The sequence below is a fragment of the Marmota flaviventris genome, chromosome 3 (assembly GCF_047511675.1).
Source record: "Marmota flaviventris isolate mMarFla1 chromosome 3, mMarFla1.hap1, whole genome shotgun sequence".
Classification (NCBI taxonomy): Eukaryota; Metazoa; Chordata; class Mammalia; order Rodentia; family Sciuridae; genus Marmota; species Marmota flaviventris.
This window is the reverse complement of record NC_092500.1, coordinates 86,329,735-86,347,151: the sequence shown is the minus strand read 5'-3', so window position 1 is coordinate 86,347,151 and position 17,417 is coordinate 86,329,735. Positions and strand designations below refer to the sequence as shown.

General features: G+C 40.7%; 1 protein-coding gene across 8 annotated transcripts in view; it reads right to left on the bottom strand.

The window, feature by feature from the left end:
- Positions 1-15,329, bottom strand: part of Sox5 (SRY-box transcription factor 5) — a 960,217-nt gene extending 944,888 nt beyond the window's left edge. For 3 of the 8 annotated variants that reach the window (XM_071610074.1, XM_071610080.1, XM_071610085.1), the window contains exon 1: positions 14,154-14,503. The gene's annotated coding sequence lies outside the window, so the exon portion shown is untranslated. Of the gene's footprint in view, positions 1-14,148; positions 14,504-14,648; positions 14,785-14,985; positions 15,064-15,156 lie in introns of those variants that run through there. The other 5 variants (XM_071610073.1, XM_071610076.1, XM_071610082.1 and 2 more) reach the window with 4 other exon arrangements.
- Positions 15,330-17,417: the final 2,088 nt, after the last annotated feature.

Sequence of the window (17,417 nt, the reverse complement as noted above, 5' to 3'; positions counted from 1 at the left end):
TAACATTTATAACCAACAAATGTCATCAGGTGGTAGAACTAACTCTGTGCCAGAGATTATATTTAAGTACTCTGCATTCATTCTATCATTAATTCCTCACAACTGCTTTATGAAGTAAATACAATTATCCATATTCTGCAAATGACCAATCCTAGACTGAGAGCACTGAAATAAACTATCTGGCTAAAAAGAGGTGAATGATGATCCCAAATAGGAGTATAGTACTGACCTAGGCACAAACTCATGCTCCCTCTCAGGAGGCTAGATATATTCACAATGCCAGTACAACATGGTACAATATATGGCAAAACCCACAAAGATAGTTATAGATTTAAGTGTCAGGAGATCAGAGAGAGTGATCTTAAGCGGTATATTCTGTGAAACTGCTGTGAAAGAGGAAAACTTCATTTGGAAATTAAGGATGCACAGGATTTCAGGATCTCTATATAAGGGAAAGATATATTCAAAAGGAAGACATTAAAAAAATGTGAGGGCCAGTACGCGAATGCTGACTAGAGGCATTATGTGTTTGGTGTCAAATCTCCCCACAGCAGAGCCCTGGGGAACAGGGAGAAGAGTGGGCCTAGGCAGCTCTCTTCCAAAGCTGTGAAACACGGAAACACTAGGTGATCACTGAATCACTGAACTGAGTATTGGGTAAGCTTAGTGATGAGGGGGTGGGAGGTATTAGTCCCTTGATGGGACTTCCTGTCACCCTTGAGAAGTCAACTCTCTAACATTGCCCAGAAGGCTTAATGGTCTATTCCCAGCCTACCTCTTATGGCCTCTTCTCCATCCATTTCCCTGTCACACTTCTTAAGTCACTCTGCCTTTATAATTCCAAGATCTCACCCTTTTCCCTTACTCTTAGGAACCTTTGCACATGCTATACCCTCTGCCTCAAAGGTGTTTTTTTTTTTTTTTCCTCCTCCCCTCTTTAGCTCATTAACTATCTTTCATATGTGATTTCCTCTTGGAAGCCCCTTCTGACTGTTCCTCCCCCCCCCCCAGATAAATCAGATACCTCTTCTATATGTTCTGTATACTTCTGTGAAGTACAGATATACAATCTGTAATCGCAGGTGCTAGTAATTATCAGATTAATGTTTTTCATCCCTAACAGACTTTAAACCCTTGTGTACAGGTGCCCGTTTATTCCACTCACTACTGAATCTCTAGCAATTAGCATTGTGTCTGGCTCATAGCAGGTGCTCAATAAATATTTGTTGATTACTCAATGAAGGAAAGGACAAAACAATTAGAGAAAGCCAAAATACAGGGCCCAGTGGATTGGAAACCAAGGAAAGGCGACTGAGGAAGAGGTCTGAAGCAGATGGACAAATGCAACTCTGGAAGAAGTCCCTGAGTTGGGCAGGGCTCCAGTGTCAGCAGTAGCTTTTCTGCAGTGGCCACGGCCTCTGCTATGCTGAGAAGAGCTTAGAGGGTTGACAAGTGGCAGACAGTTTGGGAGTCATCTGGGAAACTGTTCAGCTTGAACCAGATCACAAGCAAATTGTTCTTGAAGGAAAAGATTTTAAACATGAGCCTGAAAAGAAAGATGGGACAGAGACAGATTGTAGAGAACTTTAAAAGTCAGACATTAGCATCTAGGTTCCACCCACATGTAGTACTCAGGCACTTTGAATTTCTGAGAAAGGTGTAACATGACCTAAATAGCATGTCAGGAAGACTAGCCTGACAATGGTAAATAGAGAAGATTGTAGGGGAAATACTAGTGATGAAAGTGGGTATAGAAGAAAGGCATTGTTTTGAGGGATGCCTTAACAGGATCTAAATATATTTACTGGGCTGGGGTTGTGGCTCAGTGGTAGTTGCTTGCCTAGCACATGTGAGGCAATAGGCTCCATCCTCAGCACCACATCAAAAAAAAAAACAAAAAACAAACAAACAAAAAAAACTAAAACTAAATAAAGGTATTGTGTCTACCTGCAACTAAAAAATACTTTATAAAATAAAATGAAATAAATATATTTACCATGTTACAATGCATAAAAGCCTAGTCTTTGAAAAAGGACCACTTCTGGTTCAGTATGCCACTGATTAGCTACACTACCTTGGGTAAGCTTAGTTTTAAGGAAACTGTATAACAGGACAACATCTATACCTTCTATCAGGGTCATTAGGCAGATTCAATAAAAATAAACTGCTTATCACAATGTCTAGCAATAATAACCTATCAATCAACATTGTGTGAGACAGGAAAGGGGGTACAGTGATGGCATGGCAGGAAAAAAATTATTTTTGGTAGGCAGGTGTTCATATCATAAGAAGATAGCCACCTAATAGTTAAGAGTTCATTCCTCTCCTGGCTTCTGCGTGATTTTCTTTATAACCCACTTACCTTTCTGGCTTCTGCTCTGGATTCATGCCAAACACAGTCTGTGCTAACTCTTTCACAGTCTTTATTCTTCAAACTGCTTGAGCTGTTTCTAAACTTTCACCTTTGACATTTATTACCAACTTGCTCTCTTACTCCAATGCCACCTCTCCTAGAAGCAATCCTAAATAACTCAATTCCAAGGCAAACCCTCCCTGGCTAAATACACCACTTTTCTCATCCCAAGAAATGTCAGAAAGATTATGATGAAAACAAGTGAAATGTTAAACTTGGTTTTTAAGAGTTAACAGAGTGATTTTTTTTTTTTTTCTCCAAGGATAGGTAATAGCATCAGATTCTGAAATTAAGCACAGCAGGAAGAAAGAGGCTGCATAGATTTCACAGAGTATCACAGGCCTCTGTAATAAAGCACTTAAAAAATGCCTTGTATTGCTAATTCTTTACACAATCTCCTTTTATTTCCAAAGCAGTGTGAGGGGTTTGAGCCATGAGACGTGCACTGATGTTAACATTACGCTGCTTGAATTAGGGCCATTTTTCTACTGAAACTCCTGGTAGGTTTAGAATTACTTTTTACCTTTTCTCCCCACCATACATCTTTCAGATCAAATGAATGGTTCCCTCTTCTAACAATGCTGAGCCTACTTTTGCAGTCATTACCTTAGCAAACATCCTTCCTTTACAATCCCCAAACCAGACCTTGAGCTTTATGGGAAAGTCGCCTGCATAAAGATGGCTAAATCGCCTGTCACTCTGGGAATTCAAAGTGAATAAGGGCAACTGTAGTCTCAGGATGCTTTGGGTTTATCACCTTCCCTTGCCCCAAGCCAATACTCATTCATGGATTGAATTATTTATCAAATACTTATTAAGTAGCTAATATCAGTCAGGCACTGTGCTAGGCACCATGGTGGATCTTCACCATATTATAGAAAGTGGAATTAGCCACAAGGCAATACTTGATGACAGGCAAACCAGCAGACATTTCACTGAATGTTAAACAAAAGGTCAAAAAGTATGTGGTTTTATGAAGAATTGTCATTTTTATGATCACCTATCTATTGGTTCAGATTTGTAAAGAATTTTTTCCTCTCTTTTTGCAAGATATTTTTGTATAATGGAAAAGCATCTTTTTCTAGTTCATGTGAAAGCCTGTAATTTGTTCAGTAAATATTTGTTGTATGCTATGATCATATAGAGAACAAAATAGACAAGGTCCCTATTCTCATATAGTAATTGCTGCTCCCAAGATAACAAACACAGTTTCTTATGTTCTGATTTCATGAAAAGGTTTGATCCTTTGTGTGATCCTAAACAATGATTTAGGGTTTTTGTTTGCAAAAAGGCGCTTTTTTGCAAGCATCATATAAGTGTAGTTAAAATCCTGCCCTTGTCTTATCTCATTCAGACTTCTTTTCAGCATACTCTTTCCTTACTTCTCTATTCACTGTAGTTTCCCCCTTATCCACACCTTCAGCTACCTATGGTCCACCAACGCCCAAAAACATGAAATGGAAAATTCCAGAAATTTTAGAATTAAAATTCATGACAAAAATTTGTACCATCTCACTCCACCCTGCCTGGAACAGGTACCATTCCTCTGTCCAATGTATTCACATCATATATGCTACCCATCCATTAGTAGTCACTTAGTAGCCATCTCGGATATACTATCATGGTGTCACGGTACTTGTACTCAAGTAACCCTCACATGGTATGGAAATTCTGTGTCACAATACCTGTATCATTCACCTCACTTCATCACATCAAAAGAAGGTCAAATACATACAATGTTTTGAGAGAGGTCCCATTCACATTCAATATCTTATAATTGTCCTATGTAATTATCAGCTATTATTGTTAATATCTTCCTAAACCTCATTTATAAATTTTATCATGGGTATGTATCAGAAAAATCATGGTACTGTATGTGTAGGATTCAGTGCTTTCTATGGTTTCAGGCATATGCAGCTGGATAAAGAGGTCTGTCTGTAGTCTTCATTATACTTCACCACCTTTGATTTGGCCTGTTAAAGTTCTTTGCAAGGCTAGAATACATAAAACTTCCATCTTTCCTGGGCCCCATATTATGTTTTTTTTTGTAACAAGACTTTTTACTTTTGACTTTAAGTATGCTATATGTTGTCGAAATTACAAATACTAATGGTATTTATAATTACTCAAAATTACTAATGGTTCTTTAAATTAGTTCAAAACTCTAAGACTACATCATCAGTAAAATAGTCTCCTTACAACCAGATATGCTTTATCTCGCTCCTGCCACTCTTACTGAACTTCCATGATATATACATATATATTATATATGTGTATATATGTTATATATAAAACATATATTATATATGACATATATAAAATATATAATATATATATGTGTGTATATATATACATATATATGTATCTCTTGCTACCAAATTAAATCAATAAAAATTTTATCACTGGTTCTCAATTTTTTATATGCAAAGAATCACCACCAGTAACTTTGTAAAAATTCAGAGTTACAGTGTTATAATCACACAGAATTCAGGTTCTATGTGACTGGGGTAGGGACCAGAAGGGTCTATGTTTAACAAATATCTCAGGTGGCTTTCAACTAGGTGACTATCTTTGAGAAATACATTCCAACCCTATCCTCGGATGCCTGTTTTCATGTATTCAGCATTTCTGCTTAAAGACATAAAAGAGGTCCCATTAAGTAAGATATAAGCAGCATGCATCTGTGTGTTCAATAAATGTTTGTGGGTTAATATATGGAGTGGGTACTAGGAAATAATAACCAACAGTTAGAAGCCATTTTACAGCTCAGTCATGGCTTTCCCCTCTGTTCCTCCTGTCACGTATTATAGCCAGGAAGTGATTACTAGTTGCTTCCACTTTTACAGAGAAATTCCACATCAACATCTTGAAATGATGGAAAAGAGTGAAAGTGGTGGAATCCAACAGATTGAAATTCAGGCAATGACTCTCCTGCTCACTAGAGCTGAGGAAAGATGGCAAGTCACTTGACCCTTTGGAGTCTGTTCATTCTTCTGCGAAATGGGGCTAATACTCATCTAATAGGGAGGCTGAGAAGGTTAAATGAGATTATCCATGTAAAGCATCTAGCATGGAGCCTGAAATATGGTAAGTGGTCAATAGCTGTTTGTTTTTCTACTTCTCTATCATGTAAGGATTCCTTGAGTTAACATGAACCTCAGTTTGCAAGCTTATGTTCACTCAGAAACCATGTATCTGTGACTGCTCAGTTTGAGGTGTTGCAATTATACTAGGGACACAACTCAATGCCCTTAGGGAGCTTACCATCTACCAGGACACCTTTTAGGTCTCCTTAACGTTTAACAAGGTTACCCCTGCCAAACCAGGCAGCAATGGACTTAAGACATCTTTCACTTCATGCAGTGAGATGAATAAAATTCAGAATGATATGTGGCAAGAGAAAGGCTGATAAAAGGCCCACAAGCAGTGGGATACAGGGGGCAGAAAGGAAAGAGCACTGGTGTGACTTGAGGAATTCCCTAAATGTAGAGTGGGCTCATTTAGCTTATTCACATACTGATAGAGATACACGTTTGTTTAGTCATAGAATTATCACTGTATTTCCTGACTGAATGTAGCAAAGACCCTAATAATTCTATTAGTGGTGAAGGCCGATGAGGCTGGAGATGAGGCTGAGAGATAAATAAGAAAACTCAGGAAAAAATTTTAAGAAATAGTATTCTCTTGTTCAGAAACAGTTCCCAATGTAAGAATAAATTAATGAGAGTGATTCTGCCAGATACATATGAAAGGGTGCCAATACTGCAGAGGAAAACCAAGCATCACAAGAACTTACATGCAAACCTCACTCTGCTCCTGATATTACACATCAAACAACTTCAGCTTTCGGCAGCCATGAATTGCCCCAGTAAATCTCATCAGGCATCAGATTTGCTACAGTTCCTTTAACCAGAATGGGAAGGACTAGCAACTGTAAAGGGCATAAAACTTGACACGGAGGAGAATTAAATCAAGAACTTAGTGAGAAATACCACCTAGGAAACAAGTCAGCAAAAGTACTAACATTGTTTTTCTTTTTATCTCTCAAATATAAGTAAGTCCATTTGCTTTTTTAATCAGAGGCACTGAAGTAACCAGTGCTCACTATTTGGGAAAAATTATGCCAAAATCTTCACAATAAGCAGTCCTTATCCTGGGCACAGATTCCCCAGAGGGGTCCCTTGTCTGAGGAATGTGTCAAAAATTAGCTCTCTTTTCCTGCCTCCCATCCTACTTGGATTTTGAAGTTGTCTCAGTGCCAGTTTCCCACAGTACACACTGAGCCACCTAAAAAATCTGGGGCCAAAATCAGTGGTCTTATGAATCCCACAAAAATTCACAGGCCAAGTGGGTGTCTCATATCCAAAAAATGTTCCCTGGTATACACAAAAACATTGCTCTCAGATACTTTACTAGTGATCACTCTGGGTCTAAATGACACGGACTTCATCCTCTACCATAACCTCCCCCCGACCCTGGCCCCCAAAACAGCAACAACTCAATTCTCAGTCCAATAACGTCTTTTCTCAGATGTTGTTCTCCCAGTGGGTAGAAGAATGAACTGCTGCATTGCCACCAGCTCCTCTACAGTTTCTTTTAATTTAAAGTTACAACAGGAGGGAAGAAAAGAGACTTTCTATTAAGGGACAACTCCCTGAAGGGGCTCTTAGCTGACAATGGAAGGACTGCTCATGGCAGTGATCAAATCTAACGCAACAAAGTGCTGGTGGCTCTGTGACTCATCACAGCAGGAGCTGGCGCTGAGGGCCACTTGAGTTCAGTGCTTTGTGGTGCAGCAAGTTGGTTTAGGAACAGTCACGCAGGGGAGCAAAGACTCGCAAGGTGTTTGAGGCTCAAGATAAAATGCAGACTTACGGCACGTTGCTGCTCAACTGAATAGAAAGCCTACAGAGGTAAGGAAACGAAGAGAGTTCTGTCTGCCTCATGCTTTAGGGGAGAATTACCTGAAGATGGTTGAGGTCAGTTGGTCTATCTGGTACAGTTTATACCCTGATAAAAAGGACCGAAGCATGAGAAATGAACGGAGCTATTTTTAAAAGGTAAGCATTAAGGGTGTTTGCTTGCAAAAAAAACAATGCTTTCTAATTACCAGAAATATTCATTGTCTAAATACATTTATGATCACTTGATATAATTGAGCTATGACTCTCAGCTGCATTTTGTGAGTACATCAGAAGGAGAATGATGTACACTGAACATTTCCTCTGTGCCACGCACAGTCCTATGGACTTATATATGATCTCATATAACCTCATTTAATCCTGACTAGTGAGGTGATATTACAGCACAGGGAAACAAAGCACCAAAAAATTCAAAGAAACTGCCAAGTCTTTCTCTTTTTTCCCCCTTTGTTTGTTTGTTTGTTTGTTTGGAGGGTTGTTTGTTTGTTTGTTGTGGCTGATCCACCTGACCAGAGCAAGTACTGCTAACCCCTGGGTTTTACTGCCAAACCACAATCAGACCACTCAGATCTTGTGTTTCGAGAGTATAACTGACTCAGCAGCTGCCCTGTGGCTCCAGCACCACTTCTGCACAGAGGCCATGCTTCTGAGGCTCCTCCAGCCAGTGTCATCATGGTGGGGGCTGCTGATACAGGCCATTCCTTCAAGGCAGGAATCCTCCAGTGGCCAACTCCCACTTGCCTAGCCAAATCTGTCCTGGACTACATTAGTGAATCTTCTTCCTCCTCAGTGTTACTTTCCTCCCTGCCTCTTTGTCAAACCTGCATCATGATTTAAAAAAAAAGTCCTCCTAGCATTGCCCTGCTTGCTCCCCCAGTAAGTATCTTACAAATCTAATCCCTCTCGGCAACATCTTTTTGAGAAGTCCAAAATAATGCCACAACCAAGTCATTTATTTATTTTTTTTAAGAAACTTTTCCTTTATCTTTGATCAGTTGTACTTGTAGATAAATTTTCACTGAGAAGAGAACACCACGGCTAATTTCATCTTATGACTGTCCAAGATCTCTTCAAATGGGGCTTTGCCTGGGGGGCCCTTCTCATTGCACCTAAGTCAAACAAATGAATATATTGAAGGAACAGTGGACTCCATAAAGCAAAACATTGCAATATCAGTTTTTTTTTTCCAAACAGACATCCTATTATGCATCCACATGTACTATAACTTAATATAACCCAGAGGTGAATAACTAGCAATGGATTAAATCTTAATCAACTTTTATTCATTCATATCTGCTAGCAGGGAATCAAAAAAAGAGAACATGAAGAGAAATCTACAAAGTTAGGTCCTAAAATCTTTGTCTTTACCTATTATGTAGGATAAAAATGTTAATTACTGAAGTAACACTTATATGAATAAAAGATAGAATTCACACTTGCACCAAATACAGCAGCTTAATAAAACCACATTGTCAGAGATCATATATAGATGTTAACTGAATCACTATTTTAAAGTGTTGCTCTCAGCCTCAAGAAAGTGATATTTTTTAATCTTAAGATTCAAGTTTAAAGTAAGTATAAAATGAAGTTTCAAATATTATTTATTACAGTATCAGCAGCCCCCACCATGATGACACTGGCATTATTTTGGACTTCTCAAAAAGATCCCAGACTTGTCTGGCAGAAAAGAGCATAGCTGACATTTATTGAGCACCTAGTTCACAACAAACACTGTTAGGAATTTCACACATAGTTTCTAGTAATATCTACACAATACCCTTATAAGAAAGAATATTATAATTTCCACTTTCGAAGTTAAGGCAGGCAGAGCCCTGAAAGTTCAGAACTCCAAATAAAGTCTTACATGAAATACAAGTAGACCTAAACTGAAAAGCTTCAAAAGTTAATGGGGCCAGGCATGGTGGTGCACACCTGTAATGTCAGCAGCACAAGAAGCTGAGACAGGAGGACTGCAAGTTCCAGGCCAGCTTCAGCCACTTAGCAAGACCCTAAACAATTAAGTGAGACTTTCTCTCAAAATAATAATAAAAACAGGCTGGGGATGTGACACAATGGTAAAGCTAAGTTAAATACCCAGTAGCACACACAAAAAAAAGCTACTGGGATAGCCTCTGCTTCCTGGTTTCTTCATGAATTCCCTTACCTACTAAACTTTAACTGTGCTACAAAAAGAACTAAGTGCCTTCAGGTATTAGATGTCAAAGTAGAGACTTCCCATCCATCCCTGTGGTTGCTGCACTATTTGTCCCTTATGGACACAAGACACTACGAAACCATGAAGTAGTTGAACAGCATCAAAGATATAATCTAGTCTTTGGTTTTCAACTTATAAGCAATAGGAAATGAACAAATCTATATTTGTTAGAAGTGGATACTACCACAATCACTACCCCCCAGGACACACCGTTTTAATGGCTCAATTTTTAAGGATAGTTATTTAATGTACCTTTCAAATGTATTTATTTCCCCCTAATTTCATCAATATGCTGCACTTTCTGAATGTCATCTTTAACTGTAAATAGAATAATTAGTTGCCTGTAAGGTCTGATTTGAGTGGTACTGAAAAAAAAAAAAAATCCCTGTGCTTGTAAGTATTTCCCTCCTGGCAGCTTTCCTTGATACTTGTAATCTCCACAACTCTTTCTCCAAGGATTTGGATGATCATAATAAACTACAAAAATGATAATATCATCTAGTTAGAGAATTAAACCATAATGAACTATTTACACCTATTCAAATTAATTAGTTTATGAGGCAGAGTTTAAATTGGGCAAATGGGGCAGGAATTCAGAAGGGTCCATGAAAGCAAAATAGCCTGTTGTCAAGGGCCCATCCTGAAGTGTAGGGTCCTCATTAGGCAGCTGAAAAGGTAAGGGTTTGAGAACACAGCCCAAAACACATTCCCCAAATTCATAGTCTACATTTGACTTTGACTCAATTTTCAAGATAAGGAGATTGGATTTGGTAAAGTTTATGAAGTAGTGCTACAAAAACATCCCAATATGGCCCAGCTGAAAGTCAATAAAAGTGTCTCAGTTTCTGCCCTACTACAAATGCTTAGATGCTCCATTTTTCCACTTTAATTACAATATTCATTATTTTCAAGCAAAAGGTTAGGGCCTTGTTTTGCATTTTTAAGAACTTCATTTACGCTGCCACTAACAGCAACTTTTCATACAAGTAAACTCTTGGTTAACTGAAGATCATCAAATTACATACTTCTCCACATCTAAAATCCCTCTCATAAGTGTAAGGCTTGAGTGGTCATTTATGGTACATCTTACATGGAAAGTAAATAACAAAGACCCCACTCACATTTGAGAAGCCTTTACTATTCCAATCCCCCAGGTCACCCAAAGGAAAAATGGAATTGCAGGACTGATTTAATTGGATTAAGAACCATAATTCTTTAATTCATTCATCAAATTGAGGCATTTGGAACAGTTTATTTACAGAGTTGTTTAGACAGTTTTGTGTGGTGTTTTTAAAGATAAACCAAAATGCCTTTCTGAAATAAGTTTCAGATCCCAAATCATTAACATATGAAATCCAAATGTAGACAATTTACAAATGGGTGTTTTAGAGCAATGTTTGGAACAAAATTGGACCTTTATTTTATTAACTATCTACAAATCTAATTTCAGGATATACTTTATTTGAAACAGCCAAGCACTTTCTTTGCCTTTAAAATAAATCTACATTTTTCAGACTAAAAAATTTGTCACAAGTATGTGAGGAAATGCATTTGACTTCAGAGCTGGACAAAGAAGTTTCCAGGTTACTCTCAAACTCTAATTATAACATTTTCTACCACTCAAGTTGATGGAGTATTGGGTGAATCATCTGGGTTATGCTAATCAATCTTATTCAACAATTATACTGCAGGAAACATGACAGTCATCAACATTAGAACTCTCCACTTTCTTTAATTCTCGATTATTTTAAGAAACTACCAACGACAGGTTTTGTCCTGCAAGTTTTACTTTTCTATGTAATCTTAACATACCTTCAAAGCCATGATTGCTTATCACTCAGTAAAAGACGAGAGCTTTTTCTAGAACATAGTACATTCCTGTAAACATCATATTTTTAATTCACTTTATAAGAAAAAACAGTCTTCAACAGTCAAATTCATTCCTGTGACTAGAAAAGGAAAATTTAGGCTTAATTACTCATGTCTTATCCCCAAGAACAAAACCAAAACAAAGTAAGAAGCCATCATACCTGAGTACTAGCTTCACTCTTTTGTTATTTACTATTTACTCCATACACTCCAAAGATAGCATCATTATATAGTTTTTTTCTTTTACAAAATCATGTGTCAGTCTGAACAGGATGTGTTAACATGTATCGAACTAAGCTATCTTGAAATAACCACTGGACCTCAAATGCCTGGCTATTTACCAAACAAGTTTGGCACTTTTGAATCCTGAACGTGTCATTCAACAGAACTACATGAGTTTAACAACAAAACTAATACAGGCTTTCTGTATTAAGAATTGAAAGTTCTTTCCTATATTAAGAGTTTATGTTTTAAAGTCTGCTTGGATCAATACTATTTATTCAAAAAGGCTACAAAAAGTAAAAATTTAAAACCTAAAAGCAAGCAAAAACTGTTGATTGTTCGTGTATAACATTAGAAAAGAAGACCACTGGAAATGGGGGGGAGATTTCAAGCAGTATGCTACTATATAATTAACACAAATAACTAAATAATTATGCACATCCCTTCCCACCCCCACAATTAAATGTTTTTAAACAACTCGTGTGATGAAAGATCTACCTTTTAGGCAAATAAAAGCAATCCCTACCAGTTTAAGGATTTAAGGCTGTATTGCATCAGTTTTAAGTGATGTCTATGATTGTTATCTCTTCTAGTTCTAAGGAATAAACAGTTTATGGCATAATTTGCAGTAGAACTTTGTACAATGCCTAAGAGAACTTTCAGTGTAACTACATATGATTTTAAATCATCATGGCTGAATTTATCAAGGCTTTGGCCTTAGAGCTATATTTGAATCAGGCAGAATCACCCCTAGAAACTTTGCCCATGTATCTGCATTTGAAACCAGATTCCTTCCCTATCTGAACCACTAGTGATTCACATATTGCTGAATTCCTTTAAAATTAGACAGATCAAAATTTAGCAGTTCTGAAAAAACTCTGAAATCATCCTCCTTTTAAACGCTATAAAAGTCAAACTTAAAAACTATTTCCATATACTTTAAAACCATCTGGGCCTTAACCTAATCACTCTTGGCCATGCAGCCTCTCTCCTGCAATACTGATCAAAAACTCTCCTGCTTTTTCTGATTGAAATGCTCATTGCCTACCCTCCAGCATGTATGTGTGTTTGTGTGTGTGTGTGTGTGTGTGTTAAGGATATCAGGGGTCATTATTTATGAATAGCAAGCAAACAAATCACTCTGTCTAGTCTCTTTGCAGATTCCCACACTTATTACCCAAAATCCCACAGATTTCCCTTGGTCTTGCCCTTGACTGAAGAACTGTGCTGAGCTCAAGGCATTCCCTGGGGAAATTTCCTAGTGCCTTTCTTGACAAACTCCTTTGGATATCTGGATATTGTGAGTATCTGAACTGGGTTAGAACAAATCTCTCAAGTTTCTGAAGAAGTACAGTTGACTGCCACCCAGAGTACCTGGGCTGGCTGGCACCCAGTGTGGCTCTGCTTATTCACAGAATTCCTCATTCTGACCTGCTTCAGCAGAGAAGGGAAGAGATAGAAATAAGTACACAACCCTCACATTCTGAATGGAGTCACAGACCAAGATTTCTGGATATTTACCAGGGCCGATCTATTTATTAATATATTCGCTTTGCAAAGTGTAAAGAAAATTACTATTAAAATATGTAAACAGTGTTTCGTGTGCATCTGACGCCAGCAGATCGATGCTCAACAAACTGCTGCTTTAATAAGCAAACATTTCCAAATCCAATCTGATTTCAACTCTTACAACCTCTTTTCCTTGCTTCTTATTACTGTAGCCCCAAAGTGCAAGCGAGGTTTCCCAAACGCGCTTAAAGTGACACAGCACGTGAGTGGTATATACTTTGTTCACGGAGTGAGGAAGGGGGAAAAGTAGTTGCAATCAGAATTAAAGCTTCCGGTCTCTGAAATCCCTAGAATCCAGAAGGATGAGACTAGTTTCCGAAATTCCGGATGGGAGGGAGGAGAGAGGGTAGGGATAAGGATTGCAGAAAGCGAAACAAAAAGATGAAAAGAGGCATTATTAAGGTTGTGGGGTGGGTTAGGGGTCGCGTTTATATTTTAGAAAGGGCAAGGGGTTTTGTCCAACTTTTGGGGTCTGTCCCTTGGCGTTAGCTCAGATGCCCAGAGATGCTTCGGGTTCTCCCTGCACTCCTGCCCTCAGCTCCCCTAACCTCCACCACCACCACTTACAAAACAATACCGGCAACAGTACGCAGGCTTCCCAACAAAAAAAAAAGATAAAGTTATCCCGTTTCCTGGTCTGGGTCCAAGCCCACACTCCAGGGTCCCCCGGACAGCCACCCCCCGAGGATGACAGGGCCACTTCAAGTCTCGAGCCGCCTCCCGCCTCTCCTTCACCCCCAGCCCAGTCCCCCTCCCTCTGTACTTGAGGAAACTCCGGTGGCGGCCCCCTCCCTCCTCCGCCGGCTCTCCAGCTGGAGCCGGGAACGAGTGCTGAGTGGCGGGCACGACGAGCGGCAGAGGGGAGCTCTGCGCCTTGGAGAGCTGCCCACAACAACATCGGGACGAACAACAAAGTTAAAACGCTGCGATTCACGCACCTTACCCGGTCTCGTTAATGTCTCCTCTGGCGTGGGATGCAAAGTGGCACAGTGGCGGGCTGGGGGCCCCCGGGAGGAGACTGGAGATGGGTTTTGGTGGCTCGCCTTTTTCACTCTGTGTGTGTATGTGTGTGTGTGTGTCGGTGTGTGCGCGTGTGTTGGTGTGTGTGTGTGTGTGCGCGCGCGTGTCCCTCTCTCTCACCCCCCCCCTCGGCTCTCGCACGCTCGCGCTCCCAGTGTTGCTCTCAAGGACGAGGTGAAATCCCTTTGCTGGTCATGAGGCGGCTTCAGAGACAAACAACACAATGCGAGTGCAAATAACAAAAGGCAAAAAGACAGTAGGAACAATGGGGGAGGCGAGGGCAGCGCACCAGCCGCCGGTCACCGCGGCCCGGCGCCCGCCCCGGGGGGTGCGGCGGGGCGGGGGCGAGCGCGGGGGCGGCGCCGGGGGCTCCCTCTCCCTCCAGGTCGCCCCCGAGCTCGCACAAGCCCACCCTGACCTCCTTCCAGCAGCTCGCCGCCCGGCCGCCCTCTATCCATCCGAAAGGAAGGAGCCCCAGAGTTTTCTTCCCGGTCTGCTGCAGAGTAACTAGATTGTAAATAACGCGGCGATTACCCACACCGTGCAGGAATTTTTTTTTTTTTTTTTTTTAATCTGCCCTCCACTTAAAGGAGCGATAAAACGAAATGGCAGGAGAGGAAGGAGACGAGGAGAGTAGGATATCTCCAGATCTCGATGGAGCTCGCATCTATAAATACGCATTCATGTTGAGTCAAGTCCCCTTTGTCAACTTCTTCCCCGCGCCCGAACCTCACCCGCTGCCCTACCACCATTACCTGGGCCCCTCCTGGGCCCCCACCCCCGTTTGCAAACAGTAAGGCTGGCAGAGAGGGCGCGCGTGGGGGTCTGCGGGTGTCCGCGGAACCTTCCGGGAGGCGAGCCGCCGCCTGCCCAGCGCGAAGGCTGGAGCAGCCAGAGGTTCGGTTTTTAAAGCGACCACTGCCTACCCGAGCCCGGCTCTGAGCGGCGAGTCCCCGCAACCTTCGCCGCCGCTTCGCACCCACCTACTCCTGGCGGGGGTGGGGGGAGAAAAGTTTGGAGGCTCTCTCATCTCTGCCTCTCGGGTGGTTGAACTGGTTTGAATTTTGTGTGAGTGAAGCCAGAAAAAGGAAAAGAAAAGAAACCCCAATGCCCGAGAACCAGGGAATGATATTTAGGGTGAAATAAGACTGGGCACTGGGCTTCGACGCTTTTGCTGCGACACTTGGTTGGCGCGAGAAGCCGAGAGAGGGACCCTGAGTTACATCACCATCAGAAGAAACTCCATAGGTAATGCCCTAAGCAGAAGCTGTGGGGCTGACTTAAGTGTGGGCTCTGACAGCTCCCGCGCTGCTCTGGCGCTTATCTCTTCTAATCTCACTTTCATTGACTTAAAACAGCTGCCGGTTTGCCAGGGGGGAAAAATCCTATTAAATCTCAAGCCAGAGTGGGGTGGGGCGGGGTTACTGACAGTGATCTTTTAGAGCTGGTGTCCAGGAAAAGGCAAGGAGGGGGTTTTAGGGAGATGCTGCGGGTTTAAGAGGGTGGTGGAGAAAGGGACTGAGAGAACCAATTCGAGCAACACGTTTTTCTCCTTGATACCCTCCTCTCCTTTTGCTGTAAGCCTATTTGCATGTTCCCTTTCCCCCATCTCTGTCATTTTCTTCAGAAGCGCATCCACTGACTGCGCTGTGTCCCTGGGCACCCCCAGTATTTCCCAGAGTGCAACAACACTACCAGGAGATCAATGACCCTACTCTGTTTATTCTTCACGCGCCTGGAAGAGCAGAGCACTGAAGGAGCTTGGGAGCGAGGCATAGGGCTTGCCAGTCAATGCGCGATCTCTCTCCCACTTTTTCTGGCTGATGTCAACAAGGCAGTTAGCAAGCAAATACAGTTTCTTAATGCACGCAACACATATCAATACAATATTCACCTAGGAAAGTGATGCATCCTTTCTCTCCCTTTCCACCTTTTGTAGATTTGTTTCTGGAAGTGATTTGCTAATACCTGAGATTTTGCACTTGTCTGTGGTGGAAACTTTCTGGGGTGTTTGACGATTGATTATTCGGTACCTATTTCTAAAAATGGCTAAACACCTTTCCCTGGAACAAAAGTGAGAAATGCAAATCTTAATAACTCAAGGCAAAAATTTCAAAGTGTAAGCACAGTTATTATCCCCTCCCACAAAGAAAAGCTTCCTCTTCCACAAATATTTGATAGTATAAAGCCCCATAATTAAGAGAACAATCAAATAAGCTCAGGGCTTTCATGAGGACTCTAAATTATCATCTGCCTAGAATTTATAAGCAGTGTAATCATTTGCTGCTTGGCTATCGCTCTGGATATGGCAAGCTAAATGTGTATCCTTAAACAATTTTACTATATTTTCTCAAGTACTTAACTAGAGAGACCAGGGATGATAGTATTAAACAGTTGGGTCAGTGTGGCCTCACCTATTTAAAAAAAAAAAAAAAAAAATTCTGTGCATGTGCTTGATACACCCTTCCTATACTTTTCATTATACTTCCTCTTTCAAACATCAAGCTGGAGCCACTTGTATATATAGCATAAAAATTCATTGATAGTTGCACTCTACCTTGAATTTAAGTGTTTCTTTTATTTTGAAGAGTTTTTGGCATACGTTGAATGGTTTATTCTCATAATACGTATGCAGTTGCTTTTCAAAATTAGCTACTACTATGGCAGGCCCAGTTCCTATAATAAATGTACAAAAGGCAAATCGGCCCAACTACAAAACAGTTACTCACTATTATTTTTATGAAAATACACTTGAAGAGGGATTGTCATTTACAGTGAACTTTTGCTAGGTTTTAATCTTGTGAAGACTTATACTATTTGGGGGAAAACAGGGGAGGGGACTAAGTGAGTCCTCTTTCCCGGGGTCTCTGGTGCTATGTTATGAGTGTGCCTTCCTGGACTAACCCCACCAAGCAGAAAGAGCAGGGTTACTCACCAGAGATTCAACTCCTGAATCTTCAGTGATATTGGCAGGAGAAGCAGGGCTGGGCACTGGGAGTGAAGGGGTGAAGATTCAAGCTGCCTAGTGAGATCCTAGTGAAACTTAAATTATACCAACTTCTTCCCTCCTTTTGCTCCTACAGGCAGCAAACTTCCAACCACTTATGGTTATTGAAACCACATGCCCGTAAGACTAAGCCATGATCATTATACAGCAACAACATAGTTGATCAAAAACTTCCAGTGG